Source organism: Rhinatrema bivittatum, chromosome 3 (genome assembly GCF_901001135.1).
Source record: "Rhinatrema bivittatum chromosome 3, aRhiBiv1.1, whole genome shotgun sequence".
Lineage (NCBI taxonomy): Eukaryota > Metazoa > Chordata > Amphibia > Gymnophiona > Rhinatrematidae > Rhinatrema > Rhinatrema bivittatum.
In genome coordinates this window covers 511,967,959-511,992,409 of record NC_042617.1, presented here as the reverse complement: position 1 = coordinate 511,992,409, position 24,451 = coordinate 511,967,959, and the positions used below count along the sequence as shown (strand labels likewise).

The 24,451-nt window shown below is 40.4% G+C and overlaps 1 protein-coding gene across 3 annotated transcripts in view; it reads right to left on the bottom strand.

Moving 5' to 3' along the window:
* NCOA1 (nuclear receptor coactivator 1) overlaps window positions 1-24,451 on the bottom strand; it is a 1,093,244-nt gene that overhangs the window by 858,739 nt on the left and 210,054 nt on the right. For all 3 annotated transcript variants that reach the window (XM_029596190.1, XM_029596192.1, XM_029596191.1), the window contains exon 3: window positions 7,212-7,374. The gene's annotated coding sequence lies outside the window, so the exon portion shown is untranslated. The remainder of the gene's footprint in view (window positions 1-7,211; window positions 7,375-24,451) is intronic.

The window sequence follows — 24,451 nt, the reverse complement described above, 5'->3', positions numbered from 1 at the left end:
ACTGAAATTAGTGGCCATAAGATTAAAAAAAAAAAAAGTTTCTCTTTTATTCAACTTATCAACCAGCGGTGCAAGGAAAATTGAAAAGAAAGAACCATATATATCTACCTTATATCAACACACACACTAGTTTCAGTATTTGATTTCCTCATTGCTCCTGTGTTTTTATATTTATAGCGCTGCCTTCACTTTCTCAACATTGCCGTGTTTGTTAAATATTCTTTAGCAGCCTTTTGGAGTTTTACACAAGAATGCTGTAATCATTTCATACAGGATGTTTCTATTTAATTTTTATTTCACTTTACTAATAGAGTATAGACCTTGCGTTCCCATAAAGTTGTAAGTGCCGCTACCGATACACTATCAATGGTACATGTAAGTATATAATTTACTTATTATAAATTTCCAATAGGAATTTTGCTATAATTTTTCATTCCAGTAGAACTAAACATTTTCTCTTCATTGTCCCAATAAATATGAGAATTAGTAATAGAGCCTTAAAGTTTTTTTTAATATACCGGTAAATAATTGCACCTCGAGACTGGAGGATGGCCAATGTAACCCCAATATTTAAAAAAGGCTAGAGGGGCAATCCGGGTAACTATAAACCAGTGAGCCTAACTTCAGTGCCGGGAAAAATAGTGGAAACTATTCTCAAGATCAAAATCGTAGAGCATATAGAAAGACATGATTTAATGGAACATAGTCAACATGGATTTACCCAAGGGAAGTCTTGCCTAACAAATCTGCTTCATTTTTTTGAAGGGGTTAATAAACACGTGGATAAAGGTGAACCGGTAGATATAGTGTATTTGGATTTTCAGAAGGTGTTTGACAAAGTCCCTCATGAGAGGCTCCTACGAAAACTAAAAAGTCATGGGATAGGAGGCGATGTCCTTTCGTGGATTACAAACTGGTTAAAAGACAGGAAACAGAGTAGGATTAAATGGTCAATTTTCTCAGTGGAAAAGGGCAAACAGTGGAGTGCCTCAGGGATCTATACGTGGACCGGTGCTTTTCAATATATATATAAATAATCTGGAAAGGAATAAGACGAGTGAGGTTATCAAATTTGCGGATGATACAAAATTATTCAGAGTCCACGCCAGGAACCGGCTACCGGACCGAGGCTTACCTCTGATGGATCTCGGAAATCACCTCAGGAATTCTCGACTGGGGGAGGGACCCTTAGGTATCACCACAGGAGAGCAGGGCTCGTCTGTAGAGGTAAGATTATTTCTTGTTTGGAATTTTGTTCTTTAGTTTGGATTTTCTAACACTGTGCAAGCGTGTGTATAGTCCCGAATTGCTAAGGAGACGGAGAAATACTGAAGAGCAGAGCTTCCTGCACGGGTATATATATAGTGCTGACGTCAGAATGAGAAATCTGGACTCAGTCTCCAACTGCTATCAGGAGCACACTATACCCATTGGTCCTGAGTCCATCTGCTACACGCTAGGAAAGGGGATATATTGCCAAATTGCTATGAAAGGAAGATCAGATGCTATTGCTAGGGGATTTTAATCTTGTTGATGTTTATTAGGATCTCTCTGGCTGTGGTGCCTTCTCGAAACAGGGAAATCCCTGGATTCTCTGCAAGGAGAATTATTCTTAAGGTTGCCAACTGACTCCAGATTTTCAAGACAGGTTGATTCAGTCCTGATTTTACCCCCACTGCATGCTGGGACTTATTCTGATTCTCTATTGCAGTCCCTAAGAAAGCAAGACTAAAAGCACCTGCATGCCGAAGAATAAAAGGCTTGTCTCCATTTTACCATATTTGATATCTTCATTTTAATTTTTGCATTCTTATTTTCCCAGCTTTCTTTCTAGATATTTTGCTTTTTCTTCCTTTTTCTGTGATCTCTTGTAGTTTATGAACACTAGCCTTTTCCCCCTTACTTTTCAGCTACTACTTTTAGAAAACCATGTTAGTGATAGAAGGAAGTGCAAAAGTTGCTTGTGAGACTCAGAGTGAAGAGTAGGAATATGTAGAGTCTGACTAGAAAAAAGGGACATTGTTTAAAAATACTTCTGTTCAGTGTTCACTGTGGAAAGGTCATGAGCAGGATCATTTTTTAAACAAGATTGGAAGTGAGGTAACCTCAACTGATTTTCAGAAAAGCATGTTTATGATTTCAAAATACAGAATTTGGTAAAATGGCAACATAATTTGAGGAGGCACCTAGAAGACTGGAGAAGTAGAACAGTGGGAAAAATTAACAAGTAAATAAAAGCAAGAGGAAAAGGAAAACAGATATGAATCTCCACGTAGGTGGTCAGATAAAATAAAGGCAAAAGATCAGCTTCAAAGTATATAAGATCTCAAAAGGAAGAAACTGGGGAAGATCTGGTTAAACCTGAAGGTGATGAGGATATCAATGAGGATAGTGAAAACTCAAGTGGAAGAAAGGATCACCAAAGAGGAAAAGTGAAGTGGCAAAATATTTCTCAGATATATTAGAGAAAAGAGAAAGGCCAGAGCTAGCACTTTAAGTCTGAAAGAAGACAAGGAGCAAGGTGTGGATAAAGCCTAAGAAATAACAAAAACAGTAAACAAATACTTCAGTTTGGTGTTCACTTAAGAAGACCTTGACGAAGGACCGCTGATGGTTTGCAAGAGTACAGATGGGAGTTGGGTAAATACAACCCCATTTACATAAGAGAGAGTTTGGGTGGAATTTACAAAACTGAAAGCAGACTAAGCCATGGGGCTGGATGAGATACATCTCAGGATAAGGGAGCTCAGAAAAGTACTTGTGGGTCCACTTAAGGATCTGTTCAATAGATACTTGGAGACTGGGGTAGTGCTGAAAGAATCGAGAAGGGCAGCGGTGGTCTTGCATCACAAAAGTGGTAGCAGGGAGAAGGCTAGAAACTACAGGCCAATTAGTCTTACCTCAGTAGTGGGAAAATTAATGGAAACTCTTCTAAAAGAAAGAATATTGAAATATCTACAATCCACTGGATTGTAAGATCTGAGGCAACATGGTTTTACCAATGGAAGGACCTGTCAAACAAATCTGATTTTTTTGATTGGGTGACTAGAGAATTAGATTAAAGAAGAGCACTCAATTTGGTTTAACTGGATTTTAGCAAGGCCTTTGATACAGTCCCACATAAGAAAATCATGAATAAAATGAGAAACCTGGTTATGAGTACCAAAGTAGTAGAATGGATTACAAATTGGCATCAAATAACAGTGGTAAAAGGAATCTGCTCTTAAGAAAGAACATCAAAAAGTGAAGTTCCTCAAGGATCAGTTCTGGAACAGTTTTGCTCAGTATCTTTGTGAGCAATATTGTAGAGAGATTACAAAATAAGGTTCATCTTTTCATGGATGACACTAAGATCTGCAACAGTGGGAATACACCTGAAGATATAGAGAAAATGAGAAGTGATTTAAAAAACCTCAAGGACTAGCCGAAGGTTTGGCAGCTGAGATTCAATACCAAGGGCAGGGTCATGCATTTGAGGTACGATAATCCAAAGGAAGTGTACATAATGGAGAGTGAAAGATTGATGTGCACAGACTGGTAGAGAGATTTCAGAGTGATAATATCCAATGATCTGAAGGTAGTGAGAAGTGACCAAGGTGATGGCTAAGGCGGATAATGCCCCTTACAGGTTATTGGTAACCTGTGTTCAGTTCTGAAGACTATATCTCAAAAAGGATAAAGACAGAATGGAAGCAGTCCAGAGAAATGCAATCAAAATGGAATAGGTTCTGGGCCGAAAGATTTATGAGATGAGATTGAAGAACCTAAGAAGACAGGGCAGAAATGATACAGACTTTCAAATACCTGAAAGGAGTTAATAATGATGCACAAAAATCAAACCTTTTATTTATTTTATTTGATTTATATTTTGCTTTTCAGGCTCTTCAAAGCAGATTAGATTGAGGTACAGTTGGTATTTCCCTATCCCCAGTGGGCTCACAATCTAAGTCTGTACCTGAGGTTGCATGGAGCAGCAACAGGATTTGAACCCTGGTTTCCCTGCTCTAACCACTAAGCTACTCCTCCACATCTGGAGTGTCTCTACCTGTCCAAAGACAGTATATGTTAGAGGTGAAATGTGACACTAAGAATTGTCTGAAAATACCTGTTTTCATAGAATTTTAAACTCAAATTCATCACTTCCCCAAGTACAGACTGGAATTGTTTTGTATAAAAAAGACATAGAAAGCTTTATATAAACTAAAGGTATACTGAAAAATAAAATGGAGTATTGTTCCGATCTATAATTCACTATCATGAGTATTTCCTTACAAGATGAAGAACATTTTAGATAAACTCAGAGATCCAAGTAATCTACTGTGAATGCAGTCACAAAATCTAGTACTAACCATCCTACCTCTTCCAGCCCCATCTTAGAAGTTGAGTTGTCTGCATAATACCGAACACAAAGATTTGGCTACCAAAGTTTCCTGTGAAGTAGTCTTCCACAAGAAAGATCTAGTCTTGTAAAGCTCCAATACAACAAGTGAATAACTAAACTGTCACTTATACAGTTGCCAAAACAAAGTGTTGGTAAAGTCTCCTCAAAAGTCTTAGACTTGCAACTAAACACTGTGGTTTTCCAAGCATAATGTATCAAATGTAAAATGTGTGTTGATTTTAGCTAGCCTCTTATTTTTATTTGCTCTAATAATAAATTAAGTAGTTGAAATATAAATGAATCAATAAACTTGGATATGTATGAAAAATAGAATAACTAAGAATGTGTACATCAAATTACTGCAGATACAGTAGATCAATTTATTGATATATACACACATATGTACATATAAATATTTTCTGAAATCTTATCCAAGCTAATTCAATAAAGCGAAAGACCTGGTAAAGTAAATGCCAAGCAGCATAAATTATTTTACTGTATGTTGATTTTAAGAAAAACATACATGGTACTTCCTATTCATACCCAAGAAATATTTGCCACAAATAGAAGTCTTAAATCAGTTTACTGTTGAGGTCTCTGATCCTGAAACACTTTCCTTATGGTAATTTGTATACCAACCAATGAAGGAAGCATGAAGTGGAAAATAGAAAAAGAAAATCTTTTCTGGACACTTCTTGTTACATTCTCTGCCTGCCCTTTTAAAGACACAGAAACAAGGGCAGGCCTTAAGAGATACATTCAGTTGTACATTTGGGACAGTATTACATGTCACCTACAAGAGGTCAGTTAGCTTTATAAAAGACAGCAAATATAACAATATTTTATATGATTTTAAATTAGCCCTGAAGTTCCCAATAAAAAGTCATTGAGACAGACCAAAAGAAACAGCAAAAAAGTGGAAATAGTTTTCCTATAAAGTATATACTGTATACTTGTTATACAAATCAAAGGATGTACTTACAGGATAAGAGGTAACCACTAGGTGTTTCAAACCACTCCCCTAGCAAAGAATTCACTTTTGGACTGTTTCTCATTAACCTAAATGTTGGTTTTGTTTTAAATGCCCAAAAGGACTGTGATGGAAGAAAGTCAGCAATGCAACAAGCATTATGAAGCTACCGTTTGCAGGAAGTACTAAGAACATAAGAAATTGCCATGCTGGGTCAGACCAAGGGTCCATCAAGCCCAGCATCCTGTTTCCAACAGAGGCCAAAACCAGGCCACAAGAACCTGGAAATTACCCAAACACTAAGAAGATCCCATGCTACTGATGCAATTAATAGCAGTGGCTATTCCCTAAGTAAAATTGATTAATAGCCATTAATGGACTTCTCCTCCAAGAACTTATCCAAACCTTTTTTGAACCCAGCTACACTAACTGCACTAACCACATCCTCTGGCAACAAATTCCAGAGCTTTATTGTGCGTTGAGTGAAAAAGAATTTTCTCTGATTAGTCTTAAATGTGCTACTTGCTAACTTCATGGAATGCCCCCTAGTCCTTCTATTATTCGAAAGTGAAAATAACCAAGTCACATCTACTCGTTCAAGACCTCTCATGATCTTAAAGACCTCTATCATATCTCCCCTCAGCCGTCTCTTCTCCAAGCTGAACAGCCCTAATCTCTTCAGCCTATCCTCATAGGGAAGCTGTTCCATCCCCTTTATCATTTTGGTTGCCCTTCTCTGTACCTTCTCCATCGCAACTATATCTTTATTGAGATGCGGCGACCAGAATTGTACACAGTATTCAAGGTGTGGTCTCACCATGGAGTGATATAGAGGCATTATGACATTTTCCGTTCTATTAACCATTCCTTTCCTAATAATTCCTAACATTCTATTTGCTTTTTTGACTGCTGCAGCACACTGAGCTGACGATTTTAAAGTATTATCCACTATGATGCCTAGATCTTATTCCTGGGTGGTAGCTCCTAATATGGAACCTAACATCGTGTAACCACAGCAACGGTTATTTTTCCCTATATGCATCACCTTGCACTTGTCCACATTAAATTTCATCTGCCATTTGGATGCCCAATCTTCAAGTCTTGCAAGGTCCTCCTGCAATGTATCACAGTCTGCTTGTGATTTAACTACTCTAAATAATTTTGTATCATCTGCAAATTTGATAACCTCACTCGTCATATTCCTTTCCAGATTATTTATATATATATATTGAAAAGCACCGGTCCAAGTACAAGTAGGTGATGCTACTAAGCTAACTCAGTTCCTGTCATTCTACTGACAGCAGGAAGTAAAAAAACAGACAGAGAAAAACAAGAGACTTGTTATTAGAAAAGTATTCTAAAGGACTGTCTAAGACTTCAACAGGAATGTTTAGATATTACAAATAGACAGACTGGATGGACCACTTGATTCTTTATCTGCAGTCATTTCCTATATAACTGATTCACTTTATGACATAGGCATCCCAATTAACCGGCTTTCATACTCTTCATTCAATTTAATATGCCCCTTATTTTTTCAAGAGTGTAACAGCAGCTCTGTAATATAATTTTCCTTATAGTGATTTTTCCAGTGAAAACATTATGTTCAATATGCAAAGGAGTGGATTTTCAAAGGAGTTAGCATATAAAAGTGACAATTTTCAAAAGCCCATTTATGTGCATAAAATTCAGTTTTACATGCATAAATCCTTTTGAAATTTACCTACAAAGGTTTCACTGTATATATATCCAGTTTTCAGAAGTCTTATTGATTCCCACTATATTTAAAGATGCTGTAACATTGCACACCATCATAAAGCATTCTTAGTTCATTTATCTTACTGATGTGAAAAGACATACCTTTATCTTTCTGGAATTAAAAGATCACTCATGGATAATGGACTTCAAGGAAATCAACAAGCAATAAAATGCAGGGATCCTAAAAATTAAATATGAGGAAAAATCTTTTCTTGATGGTCTTTCAAATGGAATTGAACAGCATGATACCCGCATCAATCAAATTCTGTTGGGAAAAGGAAAATGACATTTAGCTTCTCTTTCAATTACATCGTGACACATAGTTAAGATAAAAATTACAGTGTAAATTTCAAAGGGTTAGTTGAAATCCACATGTGTACAAATAAGGTGTTGCCCAGGTAAATTTACTTAATCTGCATTAGTGGATTTTAAATTGCCTCAAAGTATGTACGTACTTTAAAAAATGTGTACTTTTAGCAAGGGTTGGAAAAAAATACTAGAAGCCTACATCCACAGAATTTGCCAACTGATTCCTAAAATTCAGAAGAGAAAAAAAATAAACAGGTGAATTTTAAAAGCCCTAGGAACACCAAAAACCAGGAGTTTTGTGCATATTTCGGCCCAGTGTGCACCGCGTGGCTTTTAAGAGGCGCCTAGGTACGCGTGTATCTCCCGGTACACAATTAAACATTTTTTTCATAAAAGGGGCAGGGCATGGGCATTCCAGGAAATATGAATGAAATCAACGTGTAAGTATTTACGCACACCAGCACACACCGGGGTCCCTATCTGCGTAACTTTACTTCTGCTATGGACAGCGTGTAAATCATGAAACAAAAAATACTAGTCAGCGGGTTTTAAGGGTCGAGGCTAATAGAGTAAAAAGGAGGCAAGTTAGCTAAGGAGTTTAGGAAGTCCTCTCCTTTACTAGGGTGAACTGGGGAAAAACTGGGGAAACAGGTAATTGAACAGGCGTGCGTATCTAATAAAATTCTCCCGACTTTTGCGATCATGGCATTTGCTCGTTGATGCGTGCAATGTAAAACTGTACGCACATGTACGCGCACATATAAAATTGCCACATCCATGTGCTCGAGCCAACAAATGCACGTACATATGCTCCCACGCGCAGGTCTTAAAATTCACCTTGAAATGCCAAGGAAAATAGCAATGAGAAAAAAAGTGAGAAATTTTTCCAGGCTCAAAACTTATGGTTACCTTTGAATTCTCTAAATACATTTCCACCCTTAATTGCAGCACTTTAAAGAGGTGTTCAAGAGGGGCATTTCAGAAGTATAGCTGGAAATTAAGCACATACATTTTAGAACTGTCCTCCAATCAACGCTTTTCTCTAAAACAGATTACTGCAACGCTCTCCTCCTAGGGCTCCCCATCTCCGCCACCAAACCGCTACAGATGCTCCAGAACACAGCAGCTAGAATCTTAACCAACACCAACCGGGGAGCACACATCACTCCCATCCTCCGGAAACTGCATTGGCTGCCAATAAAATACAGAATCTTGCACAAGTCCCTCACATCAATCCACAAAACCATCCACAATCAGCTACCACTAGACCTTCAGATCCCACTCAAACTATACTCATCCTCAAGACCCATCAGAGAAGCGTATAAAGAACCCTGCAAGTCCCACCAACTAAATCCACGCGTCTATTATCCACCAAAGAACGAGCATTTTCCACAGCGGGCCCTGCCATTTGGAACAACTTGCCGACGGACCTCAGACTGGAACCCTGCCATCTAACCTTTCGAAAAAAAATTAAGACATGGCTTTTCCTTCAAGCCTTCCCTTAATTTCTAAAACATCAATATACCACCCAACCAGACTCAGCTCACCTGACTAGACGCCCCGCCTAGTCTCAGCGTATATTTTCCTCCTAATTATGTTGTCCCTTTTGCTTCCCGGCTACCCTAGCCCCCCAAGTTCTTTCTCCTTGTTATATGTAACTTTTATTTCTTGTTGTATGGTTTATTAAGTTAGTCCCTATGTTCCATGTAAACCAATTTGATACGAATCTTTTCATGAATGTCGGCATAGAAAAGCGTTAAATAAAGTTTAAAAAATAGTAGGCATGTCGCCAATGCATGTATTTTATGGGTTTCATTTAACATGCATGTTAAAAAAAAGGGGGGGGGAGGGGTCCCTGCGGGATACAGGAATCTAATGACATGCAAAGAGACCAGGCATAAATAAATCATACTAAACTGAAAACGTGTGTTTCTTTTGACCCGTGTTCTACTTGCATGCCTACGGATGTTTAAAAAATTAAAAAATTTAAAAAAAGTCGTTCCCTGATATGTGACCTGGACTACCCAAGCCAGGCCTGCTGAGTGAATTTGCCTGGCAAGTTCTCCCTCCCTCTCCAGCATGCTGATTCCTTCCCCCTCATGTTAAAATGGCCCAGCAGGTTAGGTAGTGCTGGTCCAGGACTAGGTCTAGCTCTGGGTCCAAATTGGTCCTCTCAGCCCCTCTCTCTCTCCTTCCTTTTCACTTTTAAATGAAATCAGCCAGGGCAGCCCTCCTCCTCCTTCCAGCCCCTTCCCTCCCCTTAAAAAAGTAAATTAGACCATGAGAAACTTCTCAAGCCCTCCAAATCCCCCTTCCCCACACAGGAACCCCTGCCAGAGAAGACCTTACCTCCTCCAGCAGGGCTGTTCTGTTGCTGGCAATGGATTGTTCCCTTCACTTTCACGTCAGTGAAAGAATCAATCCCCTAGAATTCTGAAAGGACAGTCTTCTAAGAAAGGACTGGTCCTTTCACGCTCATATGACAGAAGAGGGACTAATCAGTAGTTGATACTTAATATTAATTTATTCATTCCTTTACTGTCTGCAGACTGACACTGTCTGCAGACTGACACTGTCAGTTGTGATAGGATTAATTGCAAGTTACAACTGTACTTGTGATAATTTGGGTTACTGGCTTTAATGCAATACTGGTCGATTTTAAAAGCTCTATGAGCGCCAAAGCCGGGAGATATGCATGTGATTCGGCCTGGCGTGCACCACACGGATTTTAAATTACGCACATATCTCCCAGTTCACATATTAAAAAAGGTTTCCAAAAAGGGGCGAGGTGTGGTCTGAGCTGGTCATGGGAAGGCCAGGACTGCACCATGAAGTCAGCGCATAAGTAGTTACATGCACAAGCACGTGCCGGGATCCACTAACATGTAACTTTATTTCTGCTATGGAAGGCCTGTAAGTCGTGTAACAAAAAAAATGAGGCTAGTAAGTGGGGCTAATAGGGTAAAAGGAAGGCAAGTTAGCTAGGGGGTTTAGGAAGTCCTCTCCTTTACTGGGGCGAATTGGAAAAAGGCCTATTGTGTGGCTGCGCATACCTACTAAATTCTCCCAACTTATGCACTCGAGACGGCATTCGCAGGCGCATGCACACATCAATATAAAATCATGCACACATGCTCATGCAGATAGCCAATTTTACAACATGCGTATGTTGTAAAATCAGCGTGTCCATGTGCACCCAACAGCAAACGCACGTGGGTCTTAAATTTTACTTCTTATTGTATTCTACTGTAAAAAATCTGACTAAATCCATGTCAAACTTCTAAAAGAAATCAATATTATAATATAGCTGTGATTAATTCAAATTTCTTTAATAACAAATTAGAAAATTTAAATAAGCAGTTTCCTCCAATCCTAGAAATATTTTCTAAAACATCTTGCAAAGTGGCCTCCTGTTGAGAAGAATGTACCCCTGTATTGGCTCTAGAAGTGCAACAGTTTTAAAATTGTACCTAGCATCATGTAAATTAAATCCTATTTCTGTAGGTCTATTAAAATTGGTTCAGGAACAAATTTCATCTTACTTAGCCAATATGATTAATTTATCATTGATAGAAGGTTACCTCCCTAATGTTATAAAAAGAGCATTATTTCAGCTGTTACTAAAAAATGGAAACATGGACCCCAAACAGTTATCAAGCTATCACCTGATTTCTTTTCTTTCATTTTCAGCTAAAATAATTAAAAACTGAGTACTCAATCAGCTGACAGACAATCTGGAAGAAAACTTGTTACTGTACCCAAATCAATTTGATTTTAAAAGGAACTGTAGCACTGAGACTATTATCTATGGGGGTCATTCATCAAATCACGTTAGGACGTTATCACGTGCGATAACACCGTAACACATGCGATAAATAGCATATCACAAAATAAGTTTGCAAATTTGGAATTAGTAATCAAGTGGGAGGAGTGTTGGTATGGTCAATGGAAATTAGGGTCTGCAAGTGCTGCGTGCGATACAGTATCACACATTATCGCAGTATCTATCGTGGGAAATAACCACCTTTTTGTTTTGCGGTAGGGTGAAAAAAGTCATCATCATAGGCGATAACACAGATCAGACTATCATTGCGGCGAGTATCGCATGTGATAAAAACAGCAATGATAACGGACATCTACCAGAACTTCCTGGCCCAATAAAAACACCAGTTTCTACCTGCTCTACAAGCGTAATTGTCACAGCATACTGGATAACTCAGCAGGCTAGCCTCAGACGACAACACGTGGAACAAGAACAACCTCAAGAACAGGCAAGGTTTGTTCCAAGGCCTCCTAGGGAGGTACCAGCAGCGCAGGCAGAGCCACGGGTCCCGCAGGCTCAGGGCCCGGGCCAGCACGCAGGCAACCATGGCACTGGAAATACAGGGATCATATCTTTCCTCCACGAACATTCTTGCTGGGTATGCCAGAGGACTTTGTGCTTAGCAGGTTTCGGCTCATCTCTTGGGCAATCCTGGAATTATATGAAGAAATTCAATGGGATCTGGATGCGGTCATCAAAAGGTCTCACGCTGCGCCTGGCCTCAAACTGTTGGCCGCCCTGCATTTCATGGCAAGCAGCTTTCAAACCACAATAGGAGTGGTGAGGGAATGTCCTAAACCACTTTCTCACGCTGTCTCACCAGGTCATCGAAGCAGTCACTGACCGCATTTCCTCATGACAGGCAGGACTTGATGGACTTGAAAAGAGGTTTTTATGCCTTCGCACACTTTCCCAATGTTGCTGGAGCAATCTACTCACATGGCTATCCTTCCACCCCTCCACCCCATCAGAGGGAGGAGATGTTCCTCAACAGAAAGCTCGTTCACTCCATCAATATGCAAGTGGTCTGTGACGGTTGAATGTGCATACTCAACTTCTTGGCCAGGTTCCCGGGAGCCACACATGATTCCTTTATACTTAGGCAATCGGGCCCCTTTGAAAGTTTGAGGCTGGCCTGTATGGTGATGGTTGGCTCATAGGTAATTAACTTTTCTTTCTGTATTCCATCTCTGCCTATGAGTTAGTGGCTAATGGCACCCAAATGGGGGGTGGATGTGGGGGAGGAAAGGATTGGTGGCATGACAAGTGGCTTGTACAGTCATGTATGCAGCCCTTTGGCCCAGTGCATGGCTTTTTCTCCACATGCTTCAGAGGGTGGCAAACTGTGACGGCAAGTTGGCTGAAGAGGCAAAAACACAGTAAAAACTTTTTAAAATATATCCGAAGCAGAAAGCCTGTGAGGGAGTCAGTTGGACCGTTAGATGATCGAGGGGTTAAAGGGGCACTTAGAGAAGATAAGGCCATCGCGGAAAGATTAAATGATTTCTTTGCTTCGGTGTTTACTGAAGAGGATGTTGGGGAGGTACCCGTAATGGAGAAGGTTTTCATGGGTAATGATTCAGATGGACTGAATCAAATCACGGTGAACCTAGAAGATGTGGTAGGCCTGATTGACAAACTGAAGAGTAGTAAATCACCTGGACCGGATGGTATACACCCCAGAGTTCTGAAGGAACTAAAAAATGAAATTTCAGACCTATTAGTAAAAATTTGTAACTTATCATTAGAATCATCCATTGTACCTGAAGACTGGAGGATAGCAAATGTAACCCCAATATTTAAAAAGGGCTCCAGGGGCGATCCGGGAAACTACAGACCGGTTAGCCTGACTTCAGTGCCAGGAAAAATAGTGGAAAGTGTTCTAAACATCAAAATCACAGAACATATAGAAAGACATGGTTTAATGGAACAAAGTCAGCATGGCTTTACCCAGGGCAAGTCTTGCCTCACAAATCTGCTTCACTTTTTTGAAGGAGTTAATAAACATGTGGATAAAGGTGAACCGGTAGATATAGTATACTTGGATTTTCAGAAGGTGTTTGACAAAGTTCCTCATGAGAGGCTTCTAGGAAAAGTAAAAAGTCATGGGATAGGTGGCGATGTCCTTTCGTGGATTGCAAACTGGCTAAAAGACAGGAAACAGAGAGTAGGATTAAATGGGCAATTTTCTCAGTGGAAGGGAGTGGACAGTGGAGTGCCTCAGGGATCTGTATTGGGACCCTTACTTTTCAATATATTTATAAATGATCTGGAAAGAAATACGACGAGTGAGATAATCAAATTTGCAGATGACACAAAATTGTTCAGAGTAGTTAAATCACAAGCAGATTGTGATAAATTGCAGGAAGACCTTGTGAGACTGGAAAATTGGGCATCCAAATGGCAGATGAAATTTAATGTGGATAAGTGCAAGGTGATGCATATAGGGAAAAATAACCCATGCTATAATTACACAATGTTGGGTTCCATATTAGGTGCTACAACCCAAGAAAGATCTAGGTGTCATAGTGGATAACACATTGAAATGTTGGTACAGTGTGCTGCGGCAGTCAGAAAAGCAAACAGAATGTTGGGAATTATTAGAAAGGGAATAGTGAATAAAACAGAAAATGTCATAATGCCTCTGTATCGCTCCATGGTGAGACCACACCTTGAATACTGTGTACAATTCTGGTCGCCGCATCTCAAAAAAGATATAATTGCGATGGAGAAGGTACAGAGAAGGGCTACCAAAATGATAAGGGGAATGGAACAACTCTCCTATGAGGAAAGACTAAAGAGGTTAGGACTTTTCAGCTTGGAGAAGAGACGACTGAAGGGGGATATGATAGAGGTGCTTAAAATCATGAGAGGTCTAGAACGGGTAGATGTGAATCGGTTATTTACTCTTTCGGATAGTAGAAAGACTAGGGGGCACTCCATGAAGTTTGCATGGGGCACATTTAAAACTAATCGGAGAAAGTTCTTTTTTACTCAACGCACAATTAGACTCTGGAATTTGTTGCCGGAGGATGTGGTTAGTGCAGTTAGTATAGCTGTGTTTAAAAAAGGATTGGATAAGTTCTTGGAGGAGAAGTCCATTACCTGCTATTAAGTTCAGTTAGAGAATAGCCACTGCCATTACTTGCCAGGTTCTTATGGCCTGGATTGGCCACTGTTGGAAACAGGATGCTGGGCTTGATGGACCCTTGGTCTGACCCAGTATGGCATTTTCTTATGTTCTCTTATGTTCTTATGTTCTCTCACAATGGATCCCCCAGTAGAAGGCAGGCGCATCGGCTGGGAAGAGATCAGATGGGTCCTTACCATAGTCCGTCAGGACTACAGACTCAACTTCAGGCAGCTCCGGAGACCTCTCCCCCATGTCATCGAGGGGTTCATCTGCCCAGCACGTCATAAAGAAGGATTGGATAAGTTCTTGGAGGAGAAGTCCATTACCTGCTATTAAGTTCACTTAGAGAATAGCCACTGCCATTAGCAATGGTAACATGGAATAGACTTAGTATTTGGGTACTTGCCAGGTTCTTATGGCCTGGATTAGCCACTGTTGGAAACAGGATGCTGGGCTTGATGGACCCTTGGTCTGACCCAGTATGGCATTTTCTTATGTTCTTATGTTCTTGGTATGTTGCTTTGAGTTTTGGCCAAGTCCCTTGAGTGTGGAGATTGTCTACATGAGCTCCCCATCCCAAGGTGGATGCATCTGTAGTTAAAGTAATCTCTGGGACTGGTTGTTGGAAAGGTAGGCCTTTGCAAAGGTTGCCTTTGTTGGTCCACCAAAGTAGAGATGATCTTAGTTGGTGGGTCACTTGAATTGGATAATGAAGTGGTTGAATGGCTTGAATCCATTGTGATCTTAAAGTCCATTGGGCAACTCGCATGGCAAGCCTTGCCATTGGTGTAACATGAACTGTGGATGCCATGTGACCTAGCAGTATCAGAAACTGATGGGCTGTGGTTTGTGTCCGTAAGGAAATGGAGTTTGCAAGTAGAATAAGGGCATCTGCACGGTCTATAGGTAGAATAGCCTTTGCTAGATCTGTGTTTAACTCTGCTCCTATGAAGTGAAGCAGATGAGTTGGAGTGAGATGGGATTTTTGATAACTGATGAGAAACGCCATGGAGTGAAGTAGAGCAATTGTTCGAGTGAGAGAAGTTATTGCTCCTTGTTGAGATGGACTCCTTATGAGCCAGTCTTCTAGATATGGGAAAACATGGACACCTTCTTTGTGCAAGTGTCCTGCTATGAACACTAGACATTTGGTGAAGACTCTGGGAGCAGACGCCAGTCCAAATGGTAGAACTCTGTATTGGTAATGTTGATGGTGTACCTTGAAGCGCAGGTACTTGCGATGAGGAGGGTATATTGGAATATGAGCGTAAGCATCTTGAATATCCAGAGAACAAAGCCAATCTCTTGCTTGAAGAAGTGGAAGCATGGTGCCTAGAGAAACCATCCTGAACTTTTCTTTCTTTAGAAATTTGTTGAGATTTCTGAGGTCTAGGATGGGACGTAGGCCTCCGGTTTTCTTTGGAATGAGGAAGTATCGGGAGTAGAATCCTCTGCCCTGCTGTGTCCGGGGCACTGGTTGTATGGCCCTGGATCTCAGAAGGGTGGATAATTCTGCTTGTAATTGTTGAAGTTGAGAATTTTGTTGTGGGCAGGATTTTGGTGGAAAATCTGGAGGAACTGAGGTGAAATTTAGTTTGTAGCCTCGAGAGACTATGGAAAGTACCCATTGATCTGATGTTATGCTTTGCCAATTTGTGTGAAAATGAGATATTCTTCCTCCCACTGGTAGATTTGGCTTGGGATTGCAAGGTTGGGTCTGTTCTCTGGACTTTGTTTCAAAAGCCTGTTGCAGGGCCTGTTTGTGCAGGAGGTTGTGGATGAGCAGGTCTGGATTGTCTGGTTTGAGAGCGCTGTGTAGGTCTACTGGATCTACCCCTAGAAGTGTGTGGGTAGTATCTGCGTGGCCTATAATAGGAACATCTCATATCTCTTCATAGAGGACGATGAGAAAACTGAGTAGTAGGCTCTTGAGGGGTTTGAGACAGCTGACGCAGAGTCTCAGTGTGGTCCTTAAGCTGTTGTACAGCTTCTTGAATTTTGTCCCCAAACAGATTGTCACCAAGACAGGGCAGGTCCACAAGTTTGTCTTGTACCTCAATTCTGAGGTCAGAAGCTTTCAGCCAGGCCCATCTGCGAGCAGTGATTCCAGCTGCTGCTGTTCTGGAAGCAGTCTCAAAATTATCATAGACTGCTCTCACCTCATGTTTGCCTGCTTCCAATCCCTTTGTTATTATAGCTTGTGCAGGCTCTTGGAACTGGGTGGGTAAAGAGGTTATGAACTCTTCCATCTGCTTCCAGAGGTTCCTCTGGTACTGAGTGATGTAGAGTTGATACGCAGAGATTTTGGTGCTCAACATGGAACTCTGGTAGACCTTTTTACCTAGTGTATCCAGGAATCTGTGCTCCCTGCCTGGTGGAATGGATGAGTGCGGGCGCACACGTTTAGATTTTTTCTGTGCTGACTCCACAACTACAGACTGGTGTGGTAATTGCTGTTTGTGGTAGCCTGGAGCTGGTTGGACTACGTAAGTAGTCTCCACACGTTTATTCACTGCAGGGATAGAAGCTGGGTGTTCCCAGATTCGTTTTTGGGGATCTAGTAAAACCTCATGTACTGGTACTGCCAGTACTTGTTTGGGTGGATCCACAAACTGTAGCACTTCAAGGGTTTGTGCTCTTGTGTCTTCCTCTGCTGTAAGTTTAAATGGGATTGAGTCAGACATGCTTTGTATGAATGAGGAGAAGGAAAGATCTTCTGGGGGTGACTTCTTTCTTCGATCAGGAGAAGAAGGGTTAGACATGAACTCCTCTGAAGAAAATTGAGAGGGTTCATCATCCCAGGAGTCTTCTGAATCTTCTCTGTAAGGTGATTTTGGCATTGGTTAAGGTGGGACCTGGAGTCCTGAAGGACCAGGCTGTGGGTCATCGATGGAAAAATCTGCAGGCATAGTATGCGGCCTAATAGGTGGTAAAGTATCGATCACATCTTGATACCTTTGTAAAAGGTGTCGATAAAAGGCCTCATCTTGAACTTCTGGAGGTTCCAGTGCAGGTTGGCCCGATGGTAACGGGGATGCTGTCGATGTCATCGTCGGTGGATATGGTACCGATGGCACTGACGTTAAGGGGCTCGGTGGAATATGTGCAAAGAGTGATGTGGATTGTGTCCCGAGCCTCGGTGTAGTGGTTATGAAACCAGTCGAAATCCTGGGCGGCAAGAAGGATGCCGTCATCAGTGGTACCACCGGCATCGGTATTATTACCGGCATCGATGTTGGAGGCATCGGAATCGATGTGAAAGTTATCGGCATCGATGCTGGAGGCATCGGCACGGACGGTGTCGGCATCGACACAGATGTCGGCATCGACGGAATCGTCGGAATATTTTGCTCTTTTAGAGCTTGTAGAACCGCTTGTCTTATTAATGTAGACAATTCAGGCTGTACAATTGGTGAAATCACCAATGGTGTACGCGGTGGCGGTACTGAGGTGTCCATGGACGAAGTGATTGGAATGGGCGACGGCGAAGGCCCAGGCATCGAAGGTGTCGGTGTTTCCTGCTGTCTGGGCCGCTTTGGCATCGATTCATCCTGGGACAACGATGTCGAAGATGATGGACGTCTATGTCGATGGCGATGTTTGGATTTCTGGTGTTCTGCCGATTTGGTCGATAGTACCGACGATGGAGAGGACGGGCGATCACCGGAGCCATCCGGACGCGGTTTCTTAAGCAAAACCTTTTTGGTCGCTCCAGCCGGAGATGACCTCGATGATTTCGAGGGAGAAGGGATTAACTGACGAGAAAACAGATGTTCTATCTTCTCTTGTCTGGCTTTCCATCCTTTTACTGTCATTTCTGCACATTTGGGGCATGTACTGACATTGTGTTTTTCTCCGAGGCAAAGTACACACTCCAAATGCGGATCAGTTATCGACATGTTCCTATTACAAACGGGGCACTTTTTGAATCCCGTCGCCATTTTGGAACAGACAGCCATCGAAGGATGCGAGTGTGAGGAAAAATAAATTCCTAAGAATATTAGAATGAAAATGTTACTCACCAGCCGGCGAGCTTGAGAGCTCCTATGAGAGAGAATATCAAGAAATTATTGATTTTTTCAGTCACAAGAATTACGAAACGCGAAGGCTCGAGTCCCGCGATGCGAACGGCAGCGCGGAAAAGCGAAGACTGAAGAGAGACACCTGTGGCAGAGAATATCATGGCATGCTGGGCATTCACAGTGGGATAAAGCTTATTACCCTGCAATTTACATTAGATGTGCTAGGTTTGCCAGGGGGTTTTAGCGCCAATTATTTTGGTGCTAAAGCCCTTATTACATGCCTGGGCAAAGTTAGCATTAAAAAATCTATGCTGAAACAAGTAAAAACATCAGCCCCAATATCACTTGAATCTACCTGCTTACCTTAACCACAAAAGCCAGTATTTGCATACTTTGGGCAATTTTTACATTTAAGACAACTCTGCTTGTCAGTACAAAAATATGAAGCAAGAGCATGTGAAATGAAACTGATTTTCAATGAGAGGGTAACCAACTGGGATAATAAAATGCACATACAAAAGAGGATGGTGGGCTATGTGACTAGTTCCTAAAGTTTCAGGCTAAATCAAAAGATTCCTGTTTGGTGTGCATTCTTCCTCACTAGAATATTTGGTTTTTATTGGATTTTATTCAATTCACTCAGGCCCTAGGTATACTGAGAAGAAACTAGGTAACTAAGTTTCTCATAGCTCCTTATTGGTCGAGACAGATTCAGTGGAAACTCCCTGAGTGAATGTTCATCAGGGTATTAGTAAGGTTGGGGAATTGCCCAACATTGATCTGTACAGCTTAGGGGGCTGCCACAATCCCTGCAGCAATACATTCTGTTCGGTAATATATTTCCTATTCCTCTGGCATCCTGAAGCTATTTTAAGAGGGAAACCATGGCGGTAAAGAAAAGGTCTTTGACATAAGGCTATTAGGATTTTTACCCTTTTCCTGGATTTGCTGGAAATCTGTTTAAAATGCTTTTTGCTTTTTCATGTGGCAGTTGGATAATCCAATATGATTCATTTTCTCTTGGGTGAAATTGGTGTTTCTCCCACCATGTGCTAGGTAAGTCCATCACAGGATGGCCTTAGTTATGCTTTATATTGGCTGGACTTCAGTCGAAGCTCACTGCCAAACTTTCCACTTTGTCATGGGATCTCAGCAAACTGGTCAGAAGCTCTTTTGAGCTTCTGCATTCTTGTTGGTGTAATCTCTGATATTGGTCACATTTTTGTTAGTAGTCACTTGTGTGGCAGAGTCTGTCACAGACCCTGGTACCTTTCACACTTTCTTCAAAATTTTTTCATAGTAAATTGTTTCTAGTCACTAACTAATGTCATGTCTGTAAATACAATCTGTTACTCTTTGGATTCAAATAATATGCAGCCTTCCATCTGTAGAGCCCAGATAGTCTACTGAGGTTTTCTTCTTGAGACTGAAAAAAACGGTAATAACCATAGAAAAGAATTCTATTTCTCTTGTCTAGTGAATTGTTCTTTTTTTTTTTCATTCTCAGGAGGACTTGGGTCCAGTGAGGCATGTCAGAGTTCTCTATACTGGAGCTTTGACTGCATCCGATTTGAAGAGGGAAGTGGGATTTTCTCCATACATTCTCAACACACCCCTGGTATGGCAGGGGTTCCTGACATGAAGTTGAATTTTAAACAGTCTGCCTTATGGAGTCTCTTTAAAATGTAGAACCAACTCCATTCCTTCTTAGGGCCCATTATTTGGTCCAGACTGCCACAAAAAAAAAAAGGGATAAATAGATAATGTGATATTGGTCTGTCGATACCCAAAGCATTAATGTTTTTGGCACTATTTTGTTTTTCCCTTTTGTCTGAGGTAGTCTGTAGCTTGGGAGGCCCCACATATGAGGACTGCCATCCTGATTGTCCTCGAAGAAAGTGAAGTTACTTAATGATAATAGTAGTTCTTCGATGAATAGTAGTTCTTCGATGGATAGCAGGACGTCAGTCCTCACAAAACCCTCCTGCTTCCCTTGGAATTGGTTTTTCTAAGTCTTAGCTTTGTAATGGACTGAGAGACCCTGTCTGGAAGGCAGGGAGAGAGCTAGGGTTGCATGTGCTCAAAGCTTCTAGAAGTTTTGAAATCAAAGTTCCGTGCTAGGCTTCACCGGATGATGTAACCCATGTGTGAGGACTAACATCTTGCTGTCCATTAGAGAACCAGTGTTACAGGTAAATAACTTTAGTTTCTACACAGATTTAGTGGAATCTTTAGAAAATGAAATTATTACCTGATAATACATTGAGGTATTTTATTGAACTTTCAGTACAGCTAAGGTTGAATTAATTGGCTTTTCAACCCTATAAGATCTACTCAAGGTTGGTTAACTCGTTAACAAAATCATATCCAGAATCAGCAGAGTACAAAAGTGACTAATTCTGTATGAATCTGAGTGTAAATGTATAGAATAAGTTGCTTGCTGGAGATGAATAAGAATCTAAATTCATTCCATATGTGGCTTGCATTTTTTCCAGTACAGATTTGCCTGTTGCTTTTAGTCATCAGGATTTGGAATGTTTAACTCGTTGCCACTTATTTTCTGTGAAGAACAGAGACAAGTTTTTCTGATATTTTCATCCATGAGATTTTATTTCACTTTTTTTTTTCTTTTTTTTTTTAACTAGTATACTGATCAGCAAAGTTCTAGCTTGTGAAAAATGGAAAGTAGATTTCTGAGTTCTAGCAGAACAGTCCAAGCATCATGATTTGGACTATTCTAGGTAGAATATCCAAGAAGAGGTGAAATTTCAAAAAAGCAATGCGCATGCAAAAAGGTGCAGATATGCGCACAAATAATGTTCCAGCGCAGTAGGGGTATTTTAGAAACCTTGCACATATGCACGCAAGTACCAGTGCACGAATATCTTTTATTGTGTGTATGTGTGTGTGTGGGGGGGGGGGAATAAAAAGGGGGTAGAATAGGGGCAGGGTGGGGTGTTACAGGGCAGGGCCAACATTTGCATGCATAAATCCCGATTTTATAACCAATGAATGCAGTGCACGAAGGGCTAATATTTGCACATACGTACGTCTGCTCTTTTTTGGGTGTAAGTCAGAATAAAACTCTTCATAACAAAAAACAGAATGGGTGAGGGGACTGGGTAAACTGGTGTCTGGATGACTTAGAGACAGACTGGGCAAACCAGTGAAGTAATTGGTAAAACTTGGAATTTCCTTCATGTACATATGCTATAATATGTGCTTACTTCAATGTGCAAAAGCCGTCAAGTCCTTAAGGAAAATACTCAAATAACATTTCCTTGTATAACTGCTTAAAATTAGGAGCACACATATGTGTGCTAGGCATATTTTATATAATGCATGCACACTTGCGTGGACGATATAAAATTCTGGCGCATATGTACTTGTGCCCACATATACGCATAAATAGGTGCACACGCTTGTTTTAAATTTACTATCTCTGTGTTCAGCTCAGTAATAAAGATCTAAAAATGTATTTTGTGGAGGCTGATGTGATTTGAGGAAGTTTGAGACCCAATGCTTTGCTGGATAATTCCAAAATTCTGTTCATTTGTGTTTAATAAGACTCAGAAAAAGTGGGTACAAGATATTTCTTACTGCTCTTTCTGTCACTACGCAGCTCCAAATCTCAAACTAGCTAGGTTGAGAGAACATTGTTCAAATCTCATTGTTGTGTGAGTTTCCACACTCCAAAAGACATCAAATCTTCACAAGAGTGCACTGTTCTGTTCGTACATCTCAGTCTGCAGGTAAAAATAGCCCCTAACCCCTACACTACTACCTAAACCTCACCTCGAGTTGCTAGGTGGGCCTCCTATAGTAGCATAAATAGCTAACTACTACAGGGGCCTTACAGATAGTCAGTCAGTCAATCAGTCTCTCTCTCTCTCTCTGTTAATATAGTGTGTCTTATAATAGCTGGTATCATATGCTCACTTAATTGCCATTATACACACATTTATCTTTAGATATAATCATCTATCAGCTCAACCACTACCACCCATTTCAATAAGGTAGTGCAGCTCCCACCTGTATAACTTTTCATATTTTTTGTCTTATGCAAATAAAATTATTAAAAAATAAAAATTGTTCACTTTTCTTTTCCTTCAAGAAACATTTTGTTTTAATATGGACATTCACTAGTATCCAATATCACTCTCTTAATATGAGCAGATGCTGGTATCAAATCACGCCCAACATTGTAGTGTTTTGGCAGTCATTGCCTGCATCAGGGTCTTCTTAGTAGTCTGTTAAACAAAAACATTCGTTTTTGAGGGAGAAGATCAAACAGTTTAAAAAAAAAAACAACAACAAACAAACATCACTTACTGAGATTGGGAAATTTCTTCACAACATGATAATGGCAAGAATATCCTCACATAAAAAAATAAAAAAACCCCTATTGTTTAAAAGTCCTCAACAGCCAGTCATTACATTCAAGCTCCTTTCTTCTGAGATTTCAAGGTCCCATTTATAAAAGACATTGTAAAAGAGTAATACCACTATTGCTGATAACTGTCAGGACTCAAAAAATGTAATGTTCAAACCCATTCTTTCTTGCATTTAAAAAACCACCACGCATGTAATTCAAGATCTTCATAAGGTACTGCCCAACAAATGTCCTTATTTAATCCATATGGATCAGTTATATTCCGAGTCTAGATGTATATATCTTTATTAAAAAATGAGAAGTAACCATCATGGACTCAAACCTGTGGTCATACCAACACTGGAGATGTCACATCCTCTTCAGAATGATATATTCCAACCCATAGAGCCATTGGGGGCACTTCCCCCATCAAGCGACAGATACAGCTAAGGTGCTCTTGTATCCTGCTCTTTTCTTTTTTTTTTTTTTTATTTATGTATGATCTTGCCTATATACAAAGTAATACAAGAGAACCAGATGTTACTCTTAATACAATACTGCCCAATAGATATTGCTGTTAAATCCAAGTGGATAAATCGTGTTCCAAGTGTAAATATATCTCTGTTACTTCTGCATTAAAAAGTAAAGAATCACAACCATAGAATCAAACTCATGGATGAAAAAGAATCACCACCACAGAATGAAACCCGTGGATGAAAAAGTTAAATCCTCTTCAGAGTGATCTGCTTTTACCTAACACTAGAGGCACTTCCCTCTTTAAGTAACAGATACAACTAAGGTGCCCTCATATCCTGATCTTCAATTTAATTATAGTCTTGCCCTTTTACAAAAAGGTTACAAGAGCATTAAATAACATAGATGATTCCTGCAAAAACATATGTTTTTTTTGTTTTAGGATAAAGGGGTGCTGATTGGGAAAATGTAAAACCTCCCTATTAAAGGATCTCGCACACACACACACTGCACCATCCACAAGGGGTATGTCTGCCTTCATTTGGTGTGTCTACGCTACAATCTTGTGAAAAAAAGGTGGAATTCACCAGATAATCTCTGTTTCGTGGTCTCTTTAGAGTAAATAAAGGCATTTCCTGAAACACCAGGAGTAAGTGCAAAATGTTACAATGTTCTTTAATGCTCCTATTTACTTGCCATTAAATCAGTGAATGAGGAAGAATGCACACCAAACAGGAATCTTTTGATTTAGCCTGAAACTTTAGTACCTAGTCACATAGCCCACCATCCTCTTTTGTATGTGCATTTTATTATCCCAGTTGGTTACCCTCTCATTGAAAATCAGTTTCATTTCACATGCTCTTGCTTCATATTTTTGTACTGACAAGCAGAGTTGTCTTAGATGTAAAAATTGCCCAAAGTACGCAAATACTGGCTTTTGTGGTTAAAGTAAGCAGGTAGATTCAAATGATATTGGGGCTGATGTTTTTACTTGTTTCAGCATAGATTTTTTAATGCTAACTTTGCCCAGGCATGTAATAAGTCCTCACATATGGGTGCCGTCACAGAACGGAGCCCAGCGCGGGAAATCCAGAAACCTCTCTGTTAAGAGATGGCAATAGTATTGCCAGAGGATTTTTTCCTGTGAAATCTGGACTCAACTCCTGACCATGAATCATTGAGGCCAGACTCCTCATCCACTTGACATAG